This window comes from Tachypleus tridentatus, chromosome 4 (genome assembly GCF_004210375.1).
Source record: "Tachypleus tridentatus isolate NWPU-2018 chromosome 4, ASM421037v1, whole genome shotgun sequence".
NCBI classification, from domain to species: domain Eukaryota; kingdom Metazoa; phylum Arthropoda; class Merostomata; order Xiphosura; family Limulidae; genus Tachypleus; species Tachypleus tridentatus.
The window spans coordinates 22256267-22278049 of record NC_134828.1 but is presented as its reverse complement, the minus strand read 5'-3'; positions in this window follow the sequence as shown (position 1 = coordinate 22278049).

Sequence of the window (21783 nt, the reverse complement as noted above, 5' to 3'; positions counted from 1 at the left end):
AATAGAGAAACATATTTCTAGATTTCACAAGTTCTTCTAAAGTTTTATAAGAATATGGTGAACAATAGAGAAACATATTTCTAGATTTCACAAGTTCTTCTAAAGTTTTATAACAATGTGGTGAACAATAGAGAAACATATTTCCAGATTTCACAAGTTCTTCCAAAGTTTCATAACAATGTGGTGAACAATAGAGAAACATATTTCTAGACTTCACAAGTTCTTCTAAAGTTTCATAACAATGTAATGAACAATAGAGAAACATATTTCTAGATTTCACAAGTTCTTCTAAAGTTTCATAACAATGTGGTGAACAATAGAGAAATATATTTCTAGATTTCACAAGTTCTTCTTAAGTTTTATAACAATGTGGTGAACAATAGAGAAACATATTTCTAGATTTCACAAGTTCTTCTAAAGTTTTATAACAATGTGGTGAACAATAGAGAAACATATTTCTAGATTTCAGAAGTTCTAAAGTTTCATAACAATGTGGTGAACAATAGAGAAACATATTTCTAGATTTCACAAGTTCTTCTAAAGTTTTATAACAATGTGGTGAACAATAGAGAAACATATTTCTAGATTTCACAAGTTCTTCTAAAGTTTCATAACAATGTGGTGAACAATAGAGAAACATATTTCTAGATTTCACAAGTTCTTCTAAAGTTTCATAACAATGTGGTGAACAATAGAGAAACATATTTCTAGATTTCACAAGTTCTTCTAAAGTTTTATAACAATGTGGTGAACAATAGAGAAACATATTTCTAGATTTCAGAAGTTCTTCTAAAGTTTCATTACAATGTGGTGAACAATAGAGAAACATATTTCTAGTTTTCACAAGTTCTAAAGTTTTATAACAATGTGGTGAACAATAGAGAAACATATTTCTAGATTTCACAAGTTCTAAAGTTTCATGAGAATGTGGTGAACAATAGAGAAACATATTTCTAGTTTTCACAAGTTCTAAAGTTTTATAACAATGTGGTGAACAATAGAGAAACATATTTCTAGTTTTCACAAGTTCTAAAGTTTTATAACAATGTGGTGAACAATAGAGAAACATATTTCTAGATTGCACAAGTTCTTCTAAAGTTTTATAACAATGTGGTGAACAATAGAGAAACATATTTCTAGATTTCACAAGTTCTTCTAAAGTTTTATAACAATGTGGTGAACAATAGAGAAACATATTTCGAGATTTCACAAGTTCTTCTAAAGTTTTATAACAATGTGGTGAACAATAGAGAAACATATTTCTAGTTTTCACAAGTTCTTCTAAAGTTTTATAACAATGTGGTGAACAATAGAGAAACATATTTCTAGTTTTCACAAGTTCTAAAGTTTTATAACAATGTGGTGAACAATAGAGAAACATATTTCTAGTTTTCACAAGTTCTAAAGTTTTATAACAATGTGGTGAACAATAGAGAAACATATTTCTAGTTTTCACAAGTTCTAAAGTTTTATAACAATGTGGTGAACAATAGAGAAACATATTTCTAGATTGCACAAGTTCTTCTAAAGTTTTATAACAATGTGGTGAACAATAGAGAAACATATTTCTAGTTTTCACAAGTTCTTCTAAAGTTTTATAACAATGTGGTGAACAATAGAGAAACATATTTCTAGTTTTCACAAGTTCTAAAGTTTTATAACAATGTGGTGAACAATAGAGAAACATATTTCTAGTTTTCACAAGTTCTAAAGTTTTATAACAATGTGGTGAACAATAGAGAAACATATTTCTAGTTTTCACAAGTTCTAAAGTTTTATAACAATGTGGTGAACAATAGAGAAACATATTTCTAGATTGCACAAGTTCTTCTAAAGTTTTATAACAATGTGGTGAACAATAGAGAAACATATTTCTAGTTTTCACAAGTTCTTCTAAAGTTTTATAACAATGTGGTGAACAATAGAGAAACATATTTCTAGTTTTCACAAGTTCTAAAGTTTTATATCAATGTGGTGAACAATAGAGAAACATATTTCTAGTTTTCACAAGTTCTAAAGTTTTATAACAATGTGGTGAACAATAGAGAAACATATTTCTAGTTTTCACAAGTTCTAAAGTTTTATAACAATGTGGTGAACAATAGAGAAACATATTTCTAGATTGCACAAGTTCTTTTAAAGTTTTATAACAATGTGGTGAACAATAGAGAAACATATTTCTAGATTTCACAAGTTCTTCTAAAGTTTTATAACAATGTGGTGAACAATAGAGAAACATATTTCTAGATTTCACAAGTTCTTCTAAAGTTTTATAACAATGTGGTGAACAATAGAGAAACATATTTCTAGATTTCACAAGTTCTTCTAAAGTTTCATTACAATGTGGTGAACAATAGAGACACATATTTCTAGATTTCACAAGTTCTAAAGTTTTATAACAATGTGGTGAACAATAGAGAAACATATTTCTAGATTGCACAAGTTCTTCTAAAGTTTTATAACAATGTGGTGAACAATGGAGAAACATATTTCTAGATCAAAAATCTTTTCTCCAAGTTGTATACCTGTTGTTTTTTTCCACTGTCAACAACAGATTTTTGGAAAATTAGTGTCAAACAATAACTAGTCTTTGGTATTTAGTATTTTCATGGTATCAAACTGTAATTAATAGTTGATAGTTAGTTTGTTTAATCTTAACAGCACCTACTGCGACACCTTAGCTAAACAGTCAAGTCAGAGACTTCAAGGTTTAGGAACAGCCACTTCTAACTTAGAACTGTTAACTAAGTGGACGATCAATTATCATTCACGAATTTATCTTAACTGGACAGCAGTATTGATTCTCACTGTTATAAGTCCTTATGTCAAAGTTACGGAACGTGTTGTTTAACATTTCGACTTTAATCATCAACTTTCCGATACCCAGCCTCGCTGACTACTTCACCAGGAAGTTCTAGTTGTGAATAATTGTCCATGTTGTAGTAGTTTAATGCGCACCAAAAGAAAACATTTATTAAAGACACGCGCTGCTTCTGGATTCATTTTGTGATAGAAATAAAACTTAGAGATAAAAAGTCGTTTTAAATTTAATATTTTTTTAAAATTTAAAATCTTATTTGACTGTTTTGTAGACAACCGATGCCCTCTCTTCCTTACATATAAACACATACAATATTTTTATTGTCATTAATTTAAATATATATTTTTGAGTATACAGGTAGCAAAACGGACACAAGGTATATATAATGTCCAAGAGACAAAATTAGTTATGCTTTTACCGGGATGAACAACCTTTGTAGATATAATTACGAATCAGCGACATCTAGTTTGTAATATTGAAAGTTTATATTTTGACTGTAGGTTTAACCCAACGTTGATGGACAAGATCTGAAACGTATTTCAAATAGGCTTAAGGCTTACGAAACCATATTATTGCTAGAATAAACTCGTATTAAAACAAAGAAGGAATTTTTGTATTTTACTATAACTGCATGTAGCATGACTTCCGTTCACTTCTGAAATTCGTGGTTTGACAGCTATTTATTTACGAACAGAATTCACGACGCCATTTTATGGACTGTATCACGAAAGATCCATTAATTTTTGCACGCACGTTGTTATAACGATAAACGGAAAGACAATTTTATTTATTTTTTACTAGAAGCGTGTGTAAATGTCTAAAACTCGAGATCCATTATTTATAACAACGCAACCACAATATCCACATTAATTGCACAGGTATATTGATATGAAAGAATCATGTTTTAACAGAAGTATTGTATGACATACCAAGAGCACATTTGGCCTTTTATGCTTTTTTGCGCATTGACACACATGTGGGGTCTGACCCGTGGTTTTATCGTTCGTAACCTTATCCTCGACCGACTGATTGATTATAACATTAAAGGTGCCGCGTCTTTACACAAAGCATGCACGTGCCGCGGGCTTATTCCTCTCTCAAAATTACGAATCGAATTTAAAACAATAACAAAAAACCAAAAACAATAGGTTTAGAAGTAAACAACTTTATCTAATATCACCGCACAACTGAGGAGGGTGGGGGCTTCCTGTTGTACCTTCTGATGCGGTTTACTCACCGAAACAGATATTTTATGCTAACTTTTTGTCTACAACTTCCCGAATACAAATAATGTTTGTTATAAGATACATGATATTGTTTGTGTGTATCGAAACCCAAATTTTAGCGTTCTGAGCACTAAGAATTACCAAAACGTTGCCAGGAGATGTGGTAGAAAATAAATATTATGGAAGTTGCTGCGTATATGATAAACAATCATAAAGAGAGACGCGTGTTATTCAAGTGTAGGAAGGACCCACAAGTGACACTGCAGTGTATATTACAGTTATGAGTAGACACAGTTAAACTAAACGTATGTTACTGTAGTGTAGGAAGGACCCACAAGTGATACTGCAGTGTATATTATAGTTATGAGTAGACACAGTTAAACTAAACGTATGTTACTGTAGTGAAGGAAGGACCCACAAGTGACACTGCAGTGTATATTACAGTCATGAGTAGACACTGTTAAACTAAACGTATGTTAATGTAGTGAAGGAAGGACCCACAAGTGATACTGCAGTGTATATTATAGTTATGAGTAGACACAGTTAAACTAAACGTATGTTACTGTAGTGAAGGAAGGACCCACAAGTATACTGCAGTGTATATTATAGTTATGAGTAGACACAGTTAAACTAAACGTATGTTACTCTAGTGTAGGAAGGACCCACAAGTGACACTGCAGTGTATATTACAGTTATGAGTAGACACAGTTAAACTAAACGTATGTTACTGTAGTGAAGGAAGGACCCACAAGTGATACTGCAGTGTATATTATAGTTATGAGTAGACACAGTTAAACTAAACGTATGTTACTGTAGTGTAGGAAGGACCCACAAGTGACACTGCAGTGTATAGTACAGTTATGAGTAGACACAGTTAAACTAAACGTATGTTACTGTAGTGAAGGAAGGACCCACAAGTATACTGCAGTGTATATTATAGTTATGAGTAGACACAGTTAAACTAAACGTATGTTACTGTAGTGAAGGAAGGACCCACAAGTATACTGCAGTGTATATTATAGTTATGAGTAGACACAGTTAAACTAAACGTATGTTACTCTAGTGTAGGAAGGACCCACAAGTGACACTGCAGTGTATATTACAGTAATGAGTAGACACAGTTAAACTAAACGTATGTTACTGTAGTGAAGGAAGGACCCACAAGTGATACTGCAGTGTATATTATAGTTATGAGTAGACACAGTTAAACTAAACGTATGTTACTGTAGTGTAGGAAGGACCCACAAGTGACACTGCAGTGTATAGTACAGTTATGAGTAGACACAGTTAAACTAAACGTATGTTACTGTAGTGAAGGAAGGACCCACAAGTATACTGCAGTGTATATTATAGTTATGAGTAGACACAGTTAAACTAAACGTATGTTACTGTAGTGAAGGAAGGACCCACTAGTGATACTGCAGTGTATATTATAGTTATGAGTAGACACGGTTAAACTAAGTGATTGGTGCTAAAGGGAAGAAAAGTCAAATCACGAAACAGAATGAAATCTATAAACAACAAAAACAAATCATAAAACAACACAGACAAGTCACTAAAGAACAAAAACAAATCATCAAACAACACAGACAAATCACTAAAGAACAAAAACAAATCATAAAACAACACATACAAATCACTAAAGAACAAAAACAAATCATAAAACAACACAGACAAGTCACTAAAGAACAAAAACAAATAATCAAACAACACAGACAAATCACTAAAGAACAAAAACAAATCATAAAACAACACAGACAAGTCACTAAAGAACAAAAACAAATCATAAAACAACACAGACAAATCAGTAAAGAATAAAAACAAATCATCAAACAACACAGACAAATCACTAAAGTACAAAAACAAATCATAAAACAACACAGTCAAATCACTAAAGTACAAAAACAAATCATAAAACAACACAGACAAATCACTAAACAACAAAAACAAATCATAAAACAACACAGACAAATCACTAAACAACAAAAACAAATCATAAAACAACACAGACAAATCACTAAACAACAAAAACAAATCATAAAACAACACAGACAAATCACTAAATAACAAACGACCATCATCAACTAAAGATAAATCACTAAACGACAGATATTAAATCATTTAACGACAGAAAAGCTCACCAAATGACAGATAATAATCACCAGGATCAAATACTAATCACCGAGCAAAGAAGATACGTCACTGGATGACAACGATGAATCCTAGATGAATGAAAACTGAGTTATACATTGCTTTGTAAATGGTACCGTGATATGAGTTTTGCCTTCCACTCAACTACCCCTCCAGCGGCTGAGCAATAAGTTTGAAGAGTTAGAAGCCTAAAAAGAGTTTCAATACCCGTGGTCTGCACAATCAAAATATGTTTATTTTTTTAATCTTCTATTGGAACTTCAAGGTTCTTGGGGACGATATTTTCAGTGAATTAGTTCAGAGAACGTCGCTACTCTGAAACTGTATCTTGGAAAAGACGCCCTCTTAAACGCAAACACACAAATCTCTAACGCTTACGTTTTAATTTATTTAATACACTCTCACAGGAACTCTGAGTCGAAGAACTCGACATTATCCAATGGTCTGAACTGTGGTCCGGCACGAGCAGGTGGTTAAGGCGCTTGACTCGCAATCTGAGGGTTGCGGGTTTGATTCTTCATCCCATGCTTGCCCTTTCAGCCGTGAGGGCTTTATAATGTGACGGTTAGTCGTCAAGAATTGGAGGTGAGAGGTGATGATTAGCCGTCTTCCCTCTAGCCTTTAATTGTTAATTTAGGGACGGCTAGCGTAGATGGCTCTCGTGTAGCTTCGCGCGAAATTCAAACCATATTTATTTAGTTGACATAAAATTAAATCTAGTGAACGTCTAAATTAATTATTAATTAATTAATTATTCTCATCACTGCTTCGTTTGAGTGGTAGTTTCAAATTTACCGATTTTCTTATTGGTCCATCATTGGTCACTGCTTCGTTTGAGTGGTAGTTTCAAATTTACCGATTTTCTTATTGGTCTATCATTAGTCACTGCTTCGTTTGAGTGGTAGTTTCAAATTTACCGATTTTCTTATTGGTCCATCATTAGCCAGATAGACTAATTTCATAAACGTCTTCAGAGATCTGAGTTTTCATACTTCCAATGTGTGACAAATCTACAACCTGTTAAAGTGTGAACTCCAAGTTTTATCGTACATGTGATTTCAGGGAAATGCCCAAGTTAAGCCTTTTTATCTTTGTGTACCCCTCTTTAACAACAAAACCTATTATTCGGTCTTTTCTTCTTTAGCCCTTATAGTGCATTTTTATTGATTTCAAATGGAAGCCATGATAATGTACAATCTTGTGATTACTAAAGTTTTTAGTCTTCTTTTCGTGTTGAGAGTTATTTAATACTCTGATTTATCAGTAGAAAAATGTGACATTTCATTACGAGAGTTTCTACTAACGTTTTGTTATTACAATGTTTTCTCTTTTCGTTTTGAAGTCCAAAGCTTGATTTGTCCTGGGAAGAAAAAGCCATTCTAATACAAAAGCGTTCTTTGTTTAACACAGTGTCACGAAATTGTTCTGGTCAAATAACAAAAACAAACTGGAAGACGTATTTTGTTTATAGGCTTGGCATGGCCAGGTTGATTAAGGCGTTCAACTCGTAATCTGAGGGGCGTGGGTTCGAATCCTCGTCGCACCAAACATGGTCGCCCTTTCAGCCGTGAGCGCGTTATGATGTTACGGTCAATCCCACTATTCGTTGGTAAAAGAGCAACCCAAAAGTTTGCAGTGGGTGGTGATGACTAGCTGCCTTCCCTCTAGTCTTACACTGCTACATTAGTGACGGCTAGCGCAGATAGCCCTCGTGTAGCTTTGCGCGAAATTGAAAACAAACAAACAATATAAATAGCATACTTTATTTTTTGCTCTAGTTTGTATATTCTATAAATACACATCTCAATATATTGTAACACCACAGTCAAAGTGTCAAACCTATGATAAAATAATAGGTTGCAGCTAATTCTAACAACGGTTATTTCAACAGAAACGTTCATTGTTCACATTTTTGTACCGTGAATTATTAGATGTTTAACAGTTTCGAATACCATCACTGATGAATTGATCCAGAACAAAACTTAAAGCTTACGTAAGGTTTTTGAAAACTTGTAATAGGTATTTTTCCGAAGTCGCCTTCGGCCAATGATAATACTTCAAATGAATTGCTTATTTTTATACGATGTACAGTTTACCGAAAATCTGCTTTACAATCAAATTAAAGTGTTTTTTTTTATTCTTAGCGACCCCTAGTATCCATTTTATGTACTAAATAGTGCACCTGCTAACTAACATTAAAATGGTTTCTTACGCAAACCATAAAGTCTCTTTTACTACGTTAATAGGTTTGGATTCTACCATTAATTTCATTTATACAGAACTTCATCAAATTTTAAACGAACCAGTAGATTGGTTTTTTTTGTTTTGAATTCCGCGCAAAGCTGCACGAGGGGTATCTGCGCTAGCCGTCACTAATTTAGTAGTGTAAGACTAAAGCTAGTCATCACCACCCATCCCAACTTTTGGGCTACTTTTATTACCAACGAATAGGGGGATTGGCCGTAACATTATAATGCCATCACGGCAAAAAGGTCCAGCATGTTTGGTGTTACGGTAATTCGAACCCACGACAATCAGATTACGAGCCGAACCAGTAGGTAATCGGGGAGTATTAATACCCCGTTCTCTTGTGACCAATCATAATCTCATATTTTCCACCTTTTCGTAGTACCTAAGAATAAATAATTAAACTTTCTGTGACTCTTATTACTTATAATTCAGTCAATAGTTTATCGATTTAAATCATGTGTCGTGCAATATGTTTTTGTTTAATGCAAACCCATGTAACAGATTGAATTATATCAATCGCTGGAATCGAACACCAAATTTAAGCGTTATAAGTCTATGACCTTATCGCTGGCCCACCGGGATGACTTAAGTAAGTGAAACAGCACCGTTTGTTTTTGTGTTTTTGTGGCTATCTGCTGCGTCTACCGAGGGAATCGAACCCCTGATTTTAGCATTTTAAATCCGTAGACATACCACTGTCTCAGCAGGGAGACGAAATAGTACCGATAAATTATTTAGTAAATTTAATATTTCAACTGGAAGGGTTGGGGAGATCCTGAGTAAGTAAAATTATATTCTGGTTTCGGTGTTCCAAATATGCCAACAGGTAATTAATTATTCATGTTTAATTTGTTTTCAAAAATTGCAAATGTATATAAAGAAATACCAGTTATGGTGATACGTTAAATTTCGTAGTTTTTTTTTTTTGTATTAAACTCTCTTTCATGACATGTTAATCACGTGCAAAATAAGAATCATCGAGTTACAAGATCCACTAATCATTTACAAAGGCTTAGCAACCTACAGCAGGCTATAAACTTGTGTGAGAGTTGTCTTAGTTCAGGACATATAATTTATTTATTGTTCAATGATTTAGTAAAAATAAGTTTATGATATTGTTTCTATGTAGTAGGCCCGGCATGGCCAAGCGTGTTAAGGCGTGCGACTCGTAATCTGAGGGTTGCGGGTTCGAATTCCGGTCGCACCAAACATGCTCGGCCTTTCAGCCATGAAGGTGTTGTAATTAGACGGTCAGTCCCACTATTCGTTGGTAAAAGAGTAGCCCAAGAGCTGGCGGTGGGTGGTGATGACTAGTTGCCTCTCCTCTCGTCTTACACTGCTAAATTAGGGACGGCTAGCGCAGATAGTAGCTCTCGTGTAGCTTTGCGCGAAATTCCAATCAAACGAAAAACCCACAAAATCGAGACGACTGTACTACACTGACTAAAACAATTACCAAATAACGCCTTATACTGGCAACACGATACATAATCCACCAGTTAATGAAATCCATAATAAAAGATCCACAGACACAAATACGCAGGATAATAAGTTACTCATATCCAAACTACATGACAGCAGCAATCAGATAAAATTAATGGACATGGCTCTAAGGACACCAGAAACATGATAGAAACTTCCATTATCAGCACGCCAACAACAACAACAAAATTAAAAATAGATCAGGATCTATCCTGATCCTCCTAGATCCATAGAAAGGATCTAAATATCGATCCAGAACGTTTACATCAACGTAAGAAGTGAGAAAGAAGTTGGATAATTGGTATATTTACTGCTGTACTAGAAAAATAATTATTGCACAGACCTGATAAATTAAACTTTGAGGAAATTATTGTAGTTTTAATAATGGGGATTTTATAATTCAGCTACGAAGATTTCGAAAATAACATTAATTTTTTTCTATCATATGAGGATTTTTTACATATCGGGAACTAGAAAACTTTTACTTAGATCAAATTATTTTTTTTACGTTTACCATAACGAACGTTATTATTATTATTATGTTTGGGTTCCAGAAAGATTGATGGGACTCTCACGTCGCGACTGGTCTAGAGAAATCTATAACCAGTGGTTGTCAACATTTTAAACATAACAAAATGTGACCCGATTTTAGCGAAAATAATTTACTTGTGTAAAAGTACGTCTGATGTTTCGTGAAAAATATGTAAGCTATGGAGAACAATAGTTTGGTTTGTTTTGAATTTCGCGCAAAGCTACTCGAGGGCTATCTGCCCTAGCCATCCCTTATTTAGCAGTGTAAGACTAGAGGGAAGGCATCTAGTCATCACCACCCACCGCCAACTCTTGGGCTACTCTTTTACCAACGAATAGTGGGATTGATCATCACATTATAACGCTCCCACGACTGAAAGGGCGAACATGTTTGTTGCGACGGGGATTCGAACCCGCGACCCTCAGATTAGGAGTCGAGTGCCTTAATCACCTGGTTATGCCGGGCGAGAAAAATATACAACATTTTCGGATTTAGCGTATAGATATTACTGTTGAACATGTAAAAATTTCAAGACAATAAAACCACCACCGGCCTATGTAATCTTTAACGCTATAGTTTAATGTACATTTCAAGTATACGATCATTTTATACTGGAACTTTACTAAGTTTATATTGTATTTATGTGCTATTTATTTATTTATTTATTTATATTTTCACGATTATAATCGCAGATTTAAAAATGGCTGTGATTTTTAATGTCGAGTTTATATGTTTCAACTATTATTCAAAAGAGTGTTTTATGTTAAGAAAAATCTGAAATACCCGTTATTAAGTTTAAACTTTATTAAAACAATGCAAGTTTAGCACCAAACACACGATTCAAAGTAATAACCTGAACATAAACTTTATCTAAAAAGTTTATAATTATAATAAATTTTATTCATAAATAACGTTTACAGTTTGTTTTCCATCTACCAACGGCCCGGCATGGCCAATCGTGTTAAGGCGTGCGACTCGTAATCTGAGGGTCGCGGGTTCGCATCCCGGTCACGCCAAACATGCTCCCCCTTTCAGCCGTGGGGGCGTTATAATGCTACGGTCAATCCCACTATTCGTTGGTAAAAGAGTAGCCCAAGAGTTGGCGGTGGGTAGTGATGATTAGCTGCCTTCCCTCTAGTCTTACACTGCTAAATTAGGGACGGCTAGCATAGATAGCCCTCGAGTAGCTTTGTGCGAAATTCCAAACAAACAAACAAAACAAACCATCTACCAACAAATAAAGATGTTGAGATGGTCCCATCTTTGAACATCCTACGTCTCGTTTCTTTTGGTTTTTGTTTTTTTAATTTCGCACAAAGCTACACGAGAGCTATCTGCGCTAGCCGTCCCTAATTTAGCAGTGTAAGATTAGAGGGAAGGCAGCTGGTCATCACCACCCACCGCCAACTCTTGGGCTACTCTTTTACCAACGAATAGTGGGATTGACCGTCACATCATAACGCCCCTACAGTTGAAAGGGCGAGCATGTTTAGTGCGATGAGGAATCGAACCTGTGACCCTCAGATTACGAGTGGAACGCCTTAACCAACCTGGCCATGTCGGGCCTGAAATACAGAATAAAACAATTTAATACATATGTACACCGTGTATTTTGTTTTGTACGTGGACAATCAGGATGTGAATTTTGTCATATTGTATATCTGTCGGTAATATCTGTATATATATATGTTTTAATATATGTTATGGTCTTTCTTTCATCATTTCACTGTTAAAACACTTTTATTGATGATATGACATATAATATTTCAATGGCTTATTTGTTTAAGCGCAAGGCTACACCAGCGGCTATTTGTGCACTGTTCACCATGGCGAATCGATTAGATGTTTAAATACCGTAAGCCGGTTAACTCGCTGATGATTCACCGGAAAATATTTGTGTAGTTTATCTCCTTGCTAATGCTCACTGCAGCTATATATCGTACAGTCTCTTCAGTTGCAGCGAAAATGTAGCAGGAAAAGTTAAAGAGTTATTATTACATACTCGCTGCAAGTTGTTAACATAATTTCTAAATTACATTTTTTTTTTAAACTGCAACCAAGTTTCACGTCGTATCTCGAGTGCAAAACTCACGAACGAAAGTCCACCGAACTAATCATTAGAGCCACTGCAGATTAAGATAAGATTGAATTTATTATACCTAAATGACTTCTGGAGGACGTAACGAGTGGAAGCAATTTCTGCATTTAAATCCAACAATGAACTTCGTGTGCTAAGTCGGATGTTCTTAATGTATCATCAGCTGTATATAAATGTTACACACACACGCAAGTAAGTAGAAACAACGACAGCGTAAACTGTCTCCATAATGGAATTATCACTCATAAAACAACGTGGAGCAAAGATGACGCAGTTTGAAGAAATAGACTTCAACTTATTTGGTATTATGACTTAAAAACGAATCTGGCATGACATCTGGTGGTTAGGGCACTTGACTGTCAATTTGCGGGTCGCGAGTCCGAATACCGTCACCGAACATGCTCGTTCTGTCAGCTGGAGAGACGTTATAATGTGATGGACAATACCACTAATTGTTGGTAAAGAGCAGCCCAAGAGATAGAAGTGGGTGCTGTTTACAAGATGAAACCCCTGTAGCTTGTAAACTTTTAAATTAGGAACGGTTAACGTGGATAGTCTTCGAGTAGCTTTGAGTGACATTCGAGAGACAAACAGACAAATGAAGTTGTCAGCATGTCAGACGGGAATCTTGTTTCTTATCATTTAACGAAATGTTTCGATATACGAATTTATAAAACTGGCTGCTATCCAGGTCTTCTATCCCGAGGACGAATAAGATTTTTATTTTATTATCCACTGATTTCGAACCCAGTTGTTAGTTTCAATTTGCTTGTTTTTAATCATAAGACTACATAGTGGTCCACCTGTGCTGTGTCCACCATGGGTTTCGAATCCAGGTTTTTAGAGTGATCAGCCTGCAGATTTACCAATGATCCACCGCCAGGGGTCACTCTATGGTTCGGTTAGTGTGTCGGATTTTGGAGCAAATGTCCGGTGGTTTACATCCAGTTATAGACACGATCCCTTTTTATCACTTTTAAAATACCATCTATATTCCCCAGTCTTAAACATACTCGTTACTTCCAAACACCATCTACATGTTTTAATTTAAAGCATCATATGTATTTCCTACTTCCAAACACCGTTTACATTCGTTTGTAGCTTTCAACATATATATACATTCATCAGTTTCAAACGCATCTACATTCATCACTTTCAGGCATAGCTTTCATTTAATACTTTCAAACACAACCAACATTGAATACTTTCAAACACCGTACACATTTATTGCTTTCAGACGCCATCTATATTTATCACTTTGAAACACTATCTACATTTATTGCTTTCAAGCGCCATCTATGTTCATCACGTTTAAACACTATCTACATTGATTACTTACAAACATCATCCATATTCATTACTTTCGAACACCATTTACATTTATTGCTTTCACCAATTAAGGCAGAGGTTTGTTTACTTTAACGTGCTAAGAGATTAAAAGATTCAAGACAACTAAGAAGACATTAACTCCTGGTCCTGGTCAGTTGGATCAATATTTCAACAATGGAATAAAACGATTGTAATAAAACTATTAAGTAGATAAAACTATGATGACTGTTTGGATTCGACTATTGGGTTGTCTATAGAGCGCGATCTAGTGGTCATGTTGTAAGACTTTTAATCTTAGGCGCTGCGGTTTATGTCCTCTTACCACCAAATGAAAACCTTGCACCATAATTTGGGTCGTGCGTTATAAGAACTACGGTGAAACTTCACTATTTAGTCCACTAAGAATAATCTATGACGGTAGGTTATGTTTACTGGTTGCCTCCCGTTAATTTATGACTTTAAAATTAGTGACGGATAGAACAAAAAACTCTCGAAAAGAAATTTTTATCATATATTCTAAACGTCTTCGTTGACGTACGAATTTTCCTATAAACAGTCAAATATATTTCGTATAACAATGATGTACGTTAATATCTGAATCTTGTTTGTTCCGAAACTTACCAAACAATGCATTTTAATTTCAGAAAGGTGTATGTTAACGAAATGTAGTGGTTAGGCTTATCGCATTAATTTCCCAGTCATAAGGACCCAGAGATTGGCTTAGGTATTTTAAAATTAATCATGTTAACACAACGTTGGGTCGTGTACGAGATATTTCAAGCGTTTGTGGAGGGTGACATACCATGGATTCCAAAGCGGCTTCTCTAGTCATTGATTGGCTTTCAAGAATACTTGTAGATAATTATTGAAGTGTAATGAAATCCCTCCACTCTGGAGAATCTCTGAAGCTCCAGCCATGTTTCCCTCTGTGAGGTCTCCATTATTCATTTTATATATAGCAACGACTCGAAAGTAATTACCAAGCCTAACGTGACAAACTGGTGGACGAAATCCGTTAATCACGCGTGAGGTTTGAAGAATTTATACTGAGGGTAAGTTAAGTTCAGAATTTTTCTAAAGCGTGTTCTTTGTTGTTTTTTTTCATACAAAAAAGATGATTTGTGTATACGTAAGGTATAAACGACTTTCAGTTTTACCTGAAATGAAAAATATGGAATATCTTGCACTGTTTTTCTTTTCCTTCAACTTCCACTAGCTTTCCTAATGTCCCTCACTGGGACGGCAGTAAGTCTACGGATTTACAACGCTGAAATCAGGGGTTCGATTCCTCTTGATGGAAACAGCAGATAGCCCGATGTGGTTTTGATATAAGAAAAACACACATGCAGGCGTTTATAACACCACGAAATATGAAGTAAAGAGCTCTACATCAAAATACTACGATAAATGATGGGATTTCTTGTCTCCAAATTATTCGCGCGCACTTGAACGTACGTGGACTGTGACCAGTTAAAATGGACTTTCATAACATAAAGCGAGAAATACGAGGAAGGTACTTTATCAAACTTCGTATCCAAAAGTCTTTTTATTACTATTTTTAATAAATGTTATTGTTAAATGAGTTGGTTATTGCAATGAGTTGGTTTGTTTTGAATTTCGCGCAAAGCTACACGAGGACTATCTGCGCTAGCCGTTTCTGATTTAACAGTGTAAGACTAGAGGGAAGACAGCTATTCATCACAACCCACCGCCAACTCTTGGGCTACTCTTTTACCAACGAATAGTGGGATTGACCGTCACTTTATAACGCCCCCACGGCTGAAATGGCGAGCATGTTTGGTGTGATGATATACAGACATACATACAAGGGTTGAGCCATATTCTCTTTGCACCAATGGTCATCATTACACATAGCTGTTTGTGTATTTAAGTAACTGTGATACTTGTTACAACTAACACGACAGTAATTTCCTAACAGCCAGAAGGAAAACATTCGAAGCGTATCAGATCTTGTTACTACATCTGATGTAAGCGTAGATCTATTCTTTATTGGCTTTATTGGATAGGTGATGGCATTAATTTGACATATAAAGAAGTAGGTAGAAAACTATACAACGAACAGACTGGCTAACACAAAATAATATTGGATAGGAACGAATACAGGTGGTAAGAGAACCATATAAACTATAGATTGGCTAACACAAAATAAGATTGGATATAAGCAAATATAGGTGGTGAGAGAACCATATAAACTACAGACTGAATATAAGCGAATATAGGCCCGGCATGTGTTAAGGCGTGCGACTCGTAATCTGAAAGTTGCTCATCCTTTCAGCTGTGGGAGCGTTATAATGTGACGATCAATCCCACTGTTCGTTGGTAAAAGAGTAGCCCAAGAGTTGGCGGTGGGTGGTGATGACTAGCCGCCTTCCCTCTAGTCTTACACTACCAAATTAGAGACGGCTAGCACAGATAACCCTCGAATAGCTTTGTGCGAAATTCAAAACAAACATGGTAAGAGAACCATATAAGCTACAGGTTGGCTAGCACAGGTATCCCGATGTGGCTCTGCTATAAGAAAACACACACAAACACAAAATGAGAGTGGACATAAACGAATACAGGTGGATAGAAAACCATACAATCGACATATCGGTAGACAAAAGATAAGAGTAGGTATAAACATGTATAAGTGGTAAGGAAACTACATAATTTACAGATCGTGTGACATAAAATAGGTTTGTATATAAACGTATACAGGTTGTAAGAGAACCATAGCATTATAAGTCCGCAGACATACCGCTGATCTACTGGGGGACGTTTGTAGGGACAAAATACGTTTGGATATGAGCAAACATACGTGGTGAGAAAACCGTAAAAACCCATGATTTACTGTTTTCCAGCTACCTATACGCTTGTATGAAAATTTAGTTTTGTGTCTATATAATACAAAGATACTTTAATTTATTTAACAATTATTCCACAATATTCTGGATACATTTTATTTCGACACAAATATAAGTATTTGATTTATTGAATGTTTTTAAATCATGCTTCAGTATTATCACCTCTTCACATAGCCTCCTGGTAACAATGTTTTCATTACCTTCTTGTTTCTATATATATTTGTCACCAACCGTTTTCTTTTAGCCTATCTTACGTAATACTTTCGTCTAACCAGCTATCTTCGTTCTATGATTAACGAGGTTCCTCTTTCTTTCATTCTTTCGCCTTTCCACCAATTTCTCGTCGCAACTTTTAACAATACATTTCTTCTTTACCTTTGTTTCAATCAATTTACCGAAACGTCTGTTTTCTTCATGTTGTACGTTCTATTAAAGTACCTTTCTTTAATCTTTTCAGTATCTTCCATTTCTCTTCCTATATTCTTAACCATTAACTCAGACACGTGTCAATGAGCGGTGTTCCTCACGAGGTTTTAGTGAAGAGGATTTTCTGGAGTTTAGTTGATGGATCAAGGAATGTGACAACAGTCTTGGCTGTGCTAAGTCCTTTTATTACCGTACTGTTGCTAGAGCGACGCTCCAGTGCTCAATACGGGTTCACCAAAAAACCAAAAACATTTAACGCTTCGACAGAAATAGTGTGGTTACTAACTCCATCGTATTTAATGACACCCTCTGTTTCTCCGAGGTCAGTCAACTGTTTGTTAGGGTCCATCTTTCTTATGGTTTGTGTTTGTAAATTCGCTTCCAAACTCTTTAGCAGGTTTTATTTTTGGCGTGATTCGGTAAAGACTGAAGAAGACTGGGATGTATTCTTTATTTCAGAGACATCATCATAAGTACTACCATTGAACAACAGTTTCAAAATGTCAATTGGCATATTATTAATTGTATTGTAGATAAAATCCAAGCTATCAAAAGCTTGTTTCTTTCCTTGTTATTTAGGCCCGGCATGGCCAGGTGGTTATGACGTTGGATTCGTAATCTGAGGGTGCACCAAACATGCTCACCCTTTCAGCCGTGGAGGTGTTGTGATGAGATGGTCAGTCCCACTATTCATTATTAAAATAGTAGCCCAAGAGCTGGCGGAAGCTGGTGATACCCTATCAGCAGTGGGGGCATTATAATGGCACGGTCAATTCAACTATTCGTTGTTAAAAGAGTAGCCCAAAATTGGCAGTGATGACTAGCTGCCTTCCCTCCAGTCTTACATTGCTAAATTAGGAACGGCTAGCGCAGATAGCTCTCGTATAGGTCTGCGCGAAATTCTAAAACAAAGAAATCCTTCTTGTTAAGAGCAAACCTACACAACGAAAACCCGGTTTTTGAAATTATAGATTCTCAAACACCTGATTTAGACAAGGTTGTTTTCTAAGTGGTAAGACAACCAGATATTCAAGTTAATTGAAAGTTTGTTTTTATCATAACAGACACTCAGTAAGTTGGCCAGGTGGTTAGACCAACCGATTGACAATTCAAAGGCCGTAAGTTTAAATCCCGTCCTCGAACATTCTCATCCTTTCAGCCGTCGGAGCGTTGTAACGTTGCGGTCAATCTCACTATTCGTTGGTAAAAAGTAACCCAAGAATTGTTGGTGTGTGGTATTGAACTAACTTCCTTCCATTTATCCTGTTCAAACCAAACAAAACCACGAAACAAAACAGTTTTATGATAATGTAAAAGAAAATCTTTGAGTTCGTTTATTTGTTTGGCACTTCATACAAAGTTACCCGAAGGATATCTGCGCTAGCCGTCCCTAATTTAGCAGTCTAAGACTAGAGGGAAAGCAGCTAGCTAGTCATCACCAGACACTGCCAAATCTTGGGCTACTCTTTTACCAACGAATAGTGGGATTGACCGTCACATTATAACGCCCCCACGCCTGAAAGGACGAGCATGTTTGGTGTGATAGGGGTTCGAACCCGCGACCCTTGGATTACGAGTCCAGTGCCTCAATCATCTGGCCATGCTGGGCCTTTATTTCATGTATTACGATATTTAACAAAATAGTTTTCGAGAACACCCGTATGAAAAATCCAACAATATAATTATTGTATGTGACAAATACGGTAACAATTACCTGTTAAGAGTATTTATGTTTAACCGTGAAATATTATCACCAACAACTTGAATAATGACGTCATGGTAACAGATATCACTCTGGTGAATCGTGGAGGTTCCCAGAAGAACCGTCCAAAGTTGAATAGTCTGGATATAATAACCAACTGGTTCTGATTCTTTAAAGTGAAGATCGTTGCTGTGACAACTTTCAAATCACAAAGAGTGGCGACCGTAGTCATGAATACTGTGTGATATTAAAGGCAGAAACTGTGACAGTGATCTTATACAGAATAGAAGAAATACCTGAGTTCAACAGTTGTTACTGAGTCGTATTCTTACACGAGTAGTGGAAGGTTATGAATAGAAAAGTGTTTTTTTTCTTTTTTTTATTTTGCGCGAAGCTACACGAGGATTAACACGAGACCATCGCTCATTTAGCAGTTTAAAACTAAAGGAAAGGCAGTTAGTCATAATCACCCATCGCCAACTCTTGAATTTCTCTTTTACCAACAAATAATGGGATTGACCGTCACATTATAACGCCCCCACGGCTGAAAGGGCGAGCATGTTTGATGCGACCGGGATACGAACCCAGGTCATATGGAAGTAGAGATTGTTCCATACAGTATCAGTTATCAGCACATACCGCCACAGTTTGTCTTGCTTCGAAATAAATTACGGGACCGACTGAGACGATTATAACGTACCCACTGCTGAAAGTATGGCACGAACCTTGGAGCTTTCGGTACGCAGGCTGGTTACACTAACCGTTGGGCCATCTTGTGTTAGAAGACGTGTTCGTGAATTATAGTTTGCTATAAACTTGAAGTATATTTCCTTCTATTTTCGAAACCATATGTTGTTTGATGTATTCACTTTCCCTAATTTTATATATTCGAAAGTAATCAGAGATAATAAATAATTTCTTGATATTTTGAACAAGAGGATATACTTATGTGCCAAGAACGTAAGTTATGTGTTGTTCGAGTTTTTAAAAAAATATTAACTGTTATTACTTTGTGTTTATTTTGTAATTAAGCACAAAGCTGCACAATGAGCTATTTGTGCTCTCTCCAACACGGGTATCGAAACACGATTTCTAGCGTTGTAAGTTCGCAGATATTCCGCTGTGCCCCTGGAGGAGCGGGGCAGGTTTCGTGTTGAGTGAAGTTATTTGTTATAAAGCGCTTATTCCGAGAGTAATTTTAACCTCCGTGAATGTTGAATCGCATATTTATGTTCGTATCCCAACAGCTGAGAATACAAAGCTCTTGTCGACAACATATTAAAACTACTGAACATAGTTGAATATCTGAATCACCGTTCTTGTATCTCCCACACCATCTGCGAGAACGAACAATAATGAGTCCCTCGTTGACCTAGATCGAGATAATGCCAAAGTTCATGTTTAACTTGTAAACGAAACCAGTTTAAAACAAAGGCAAGACTTAAAGTTTCGTAATAAAAATGTAAAAAAAAAAAGAGAGAGAAATAAAAACTATTCTTTCTTCCTTTGGAAAATGTATTATTTGCATAACGCTTCATTTCCAAAGCAAGCCCTGCCCTTTTCTAGACGTATTACACGTGTCGTTTGTCTTTTTTTAGTTATGTTACAAGATGTATGTTAATCAAATGTGCAGATGAAGAATCCATATCTCGTGAATAATGCAGAGACTGCTTCTGTAATAATGTTATTCGCCTATCAAACTAAAGAGGTTCGGAACTAAAGGGTCGGCATGCACATTATAAAAGGAGATCGAACACCGAAGAACATTACAGGTTGATCTAATCCTTTATTTATGTATTCATTGGTTCATGAATAACTTACTGTGCTCGAAAAAATAGATATTTAGAATAATGTAAGTTGAGAGAGAAATAGAACGAAGGAAATAAGTCGCAATAGGCTCCCTTCTTTCTCTCCACGGCGGTGAATCGAACCACGGATTTTAAATTTGGGAGTCCGAAATGTTCCTGATTGTCTACCGAGGAATGACAGGGAAAAGAGTTTCCGGATTTCCCGGATAAACCGGAGTTTTCTTGTGTTCGAAATGTAATTAAACAGAGTACCACCTCTTTATTAATTTAATAAAAGCAACACGGAGCGGCGTGGCCAGATGGTTAGGATACTCGTCTAGTAATTGGAGAGTTAAAGGGTTCGAATCCCCGTCACGCCAAACACGTCACTCCTTTCAACCGTGGGGTTGTTATACGTAACAGTCAATCTCACTGTTCGTTGATAAAAGAGTAGCCCAATAGCTGGCGGTGGATGGTGATGAGCAGCTGCCTTCCGATTAGTCTTACAATACTAACTTAGGGGCGGCTAGCGCAGATAGCCCTCGTATAGTTTTGCTCGAAATGAAAACAAATGAACAAAATATAGTAATAATTGCATAAATTATTTTGTGAATATAATAATCTATTTCCATACAACGAGAATGTGGCTGTACCTTCGTATAACACTTGAATGCAGCATGGTTATGGTAATATGCGAACATAATATTTGTTTATGCAAAAAAAACGGCTGTTAATGAAAACACTTTATGAAGAGCGAACAACGTTTCGACCTTCTTCGGTCATCGTCAGGTTCACGACGTGTGTCAGGTGTGAACCTGACGATGACCGAAGAAGGTCGAAACGTTCGCTCTTCTATGTAAAGTGTTTTCAGCCCAAACGAGCCGTTTTTTGCATATAAATTTCTCAACAAGTGGGTTTCTCGTCATCACTGAATAATATTTGTTTGTGGTAATACATTTAAACGAAACAGCTTTTAGTCATATAAGAACGTAACAGTCTCTTCCAATTAAACGTGGACGTAGAAATATATTTCTAGTGGTTTGGCACGCCTTAAGTATCCAGGAGTTAAACGCATTTTGTCTAGGAAAAAAAAAATGTATCTATTGCTTCGT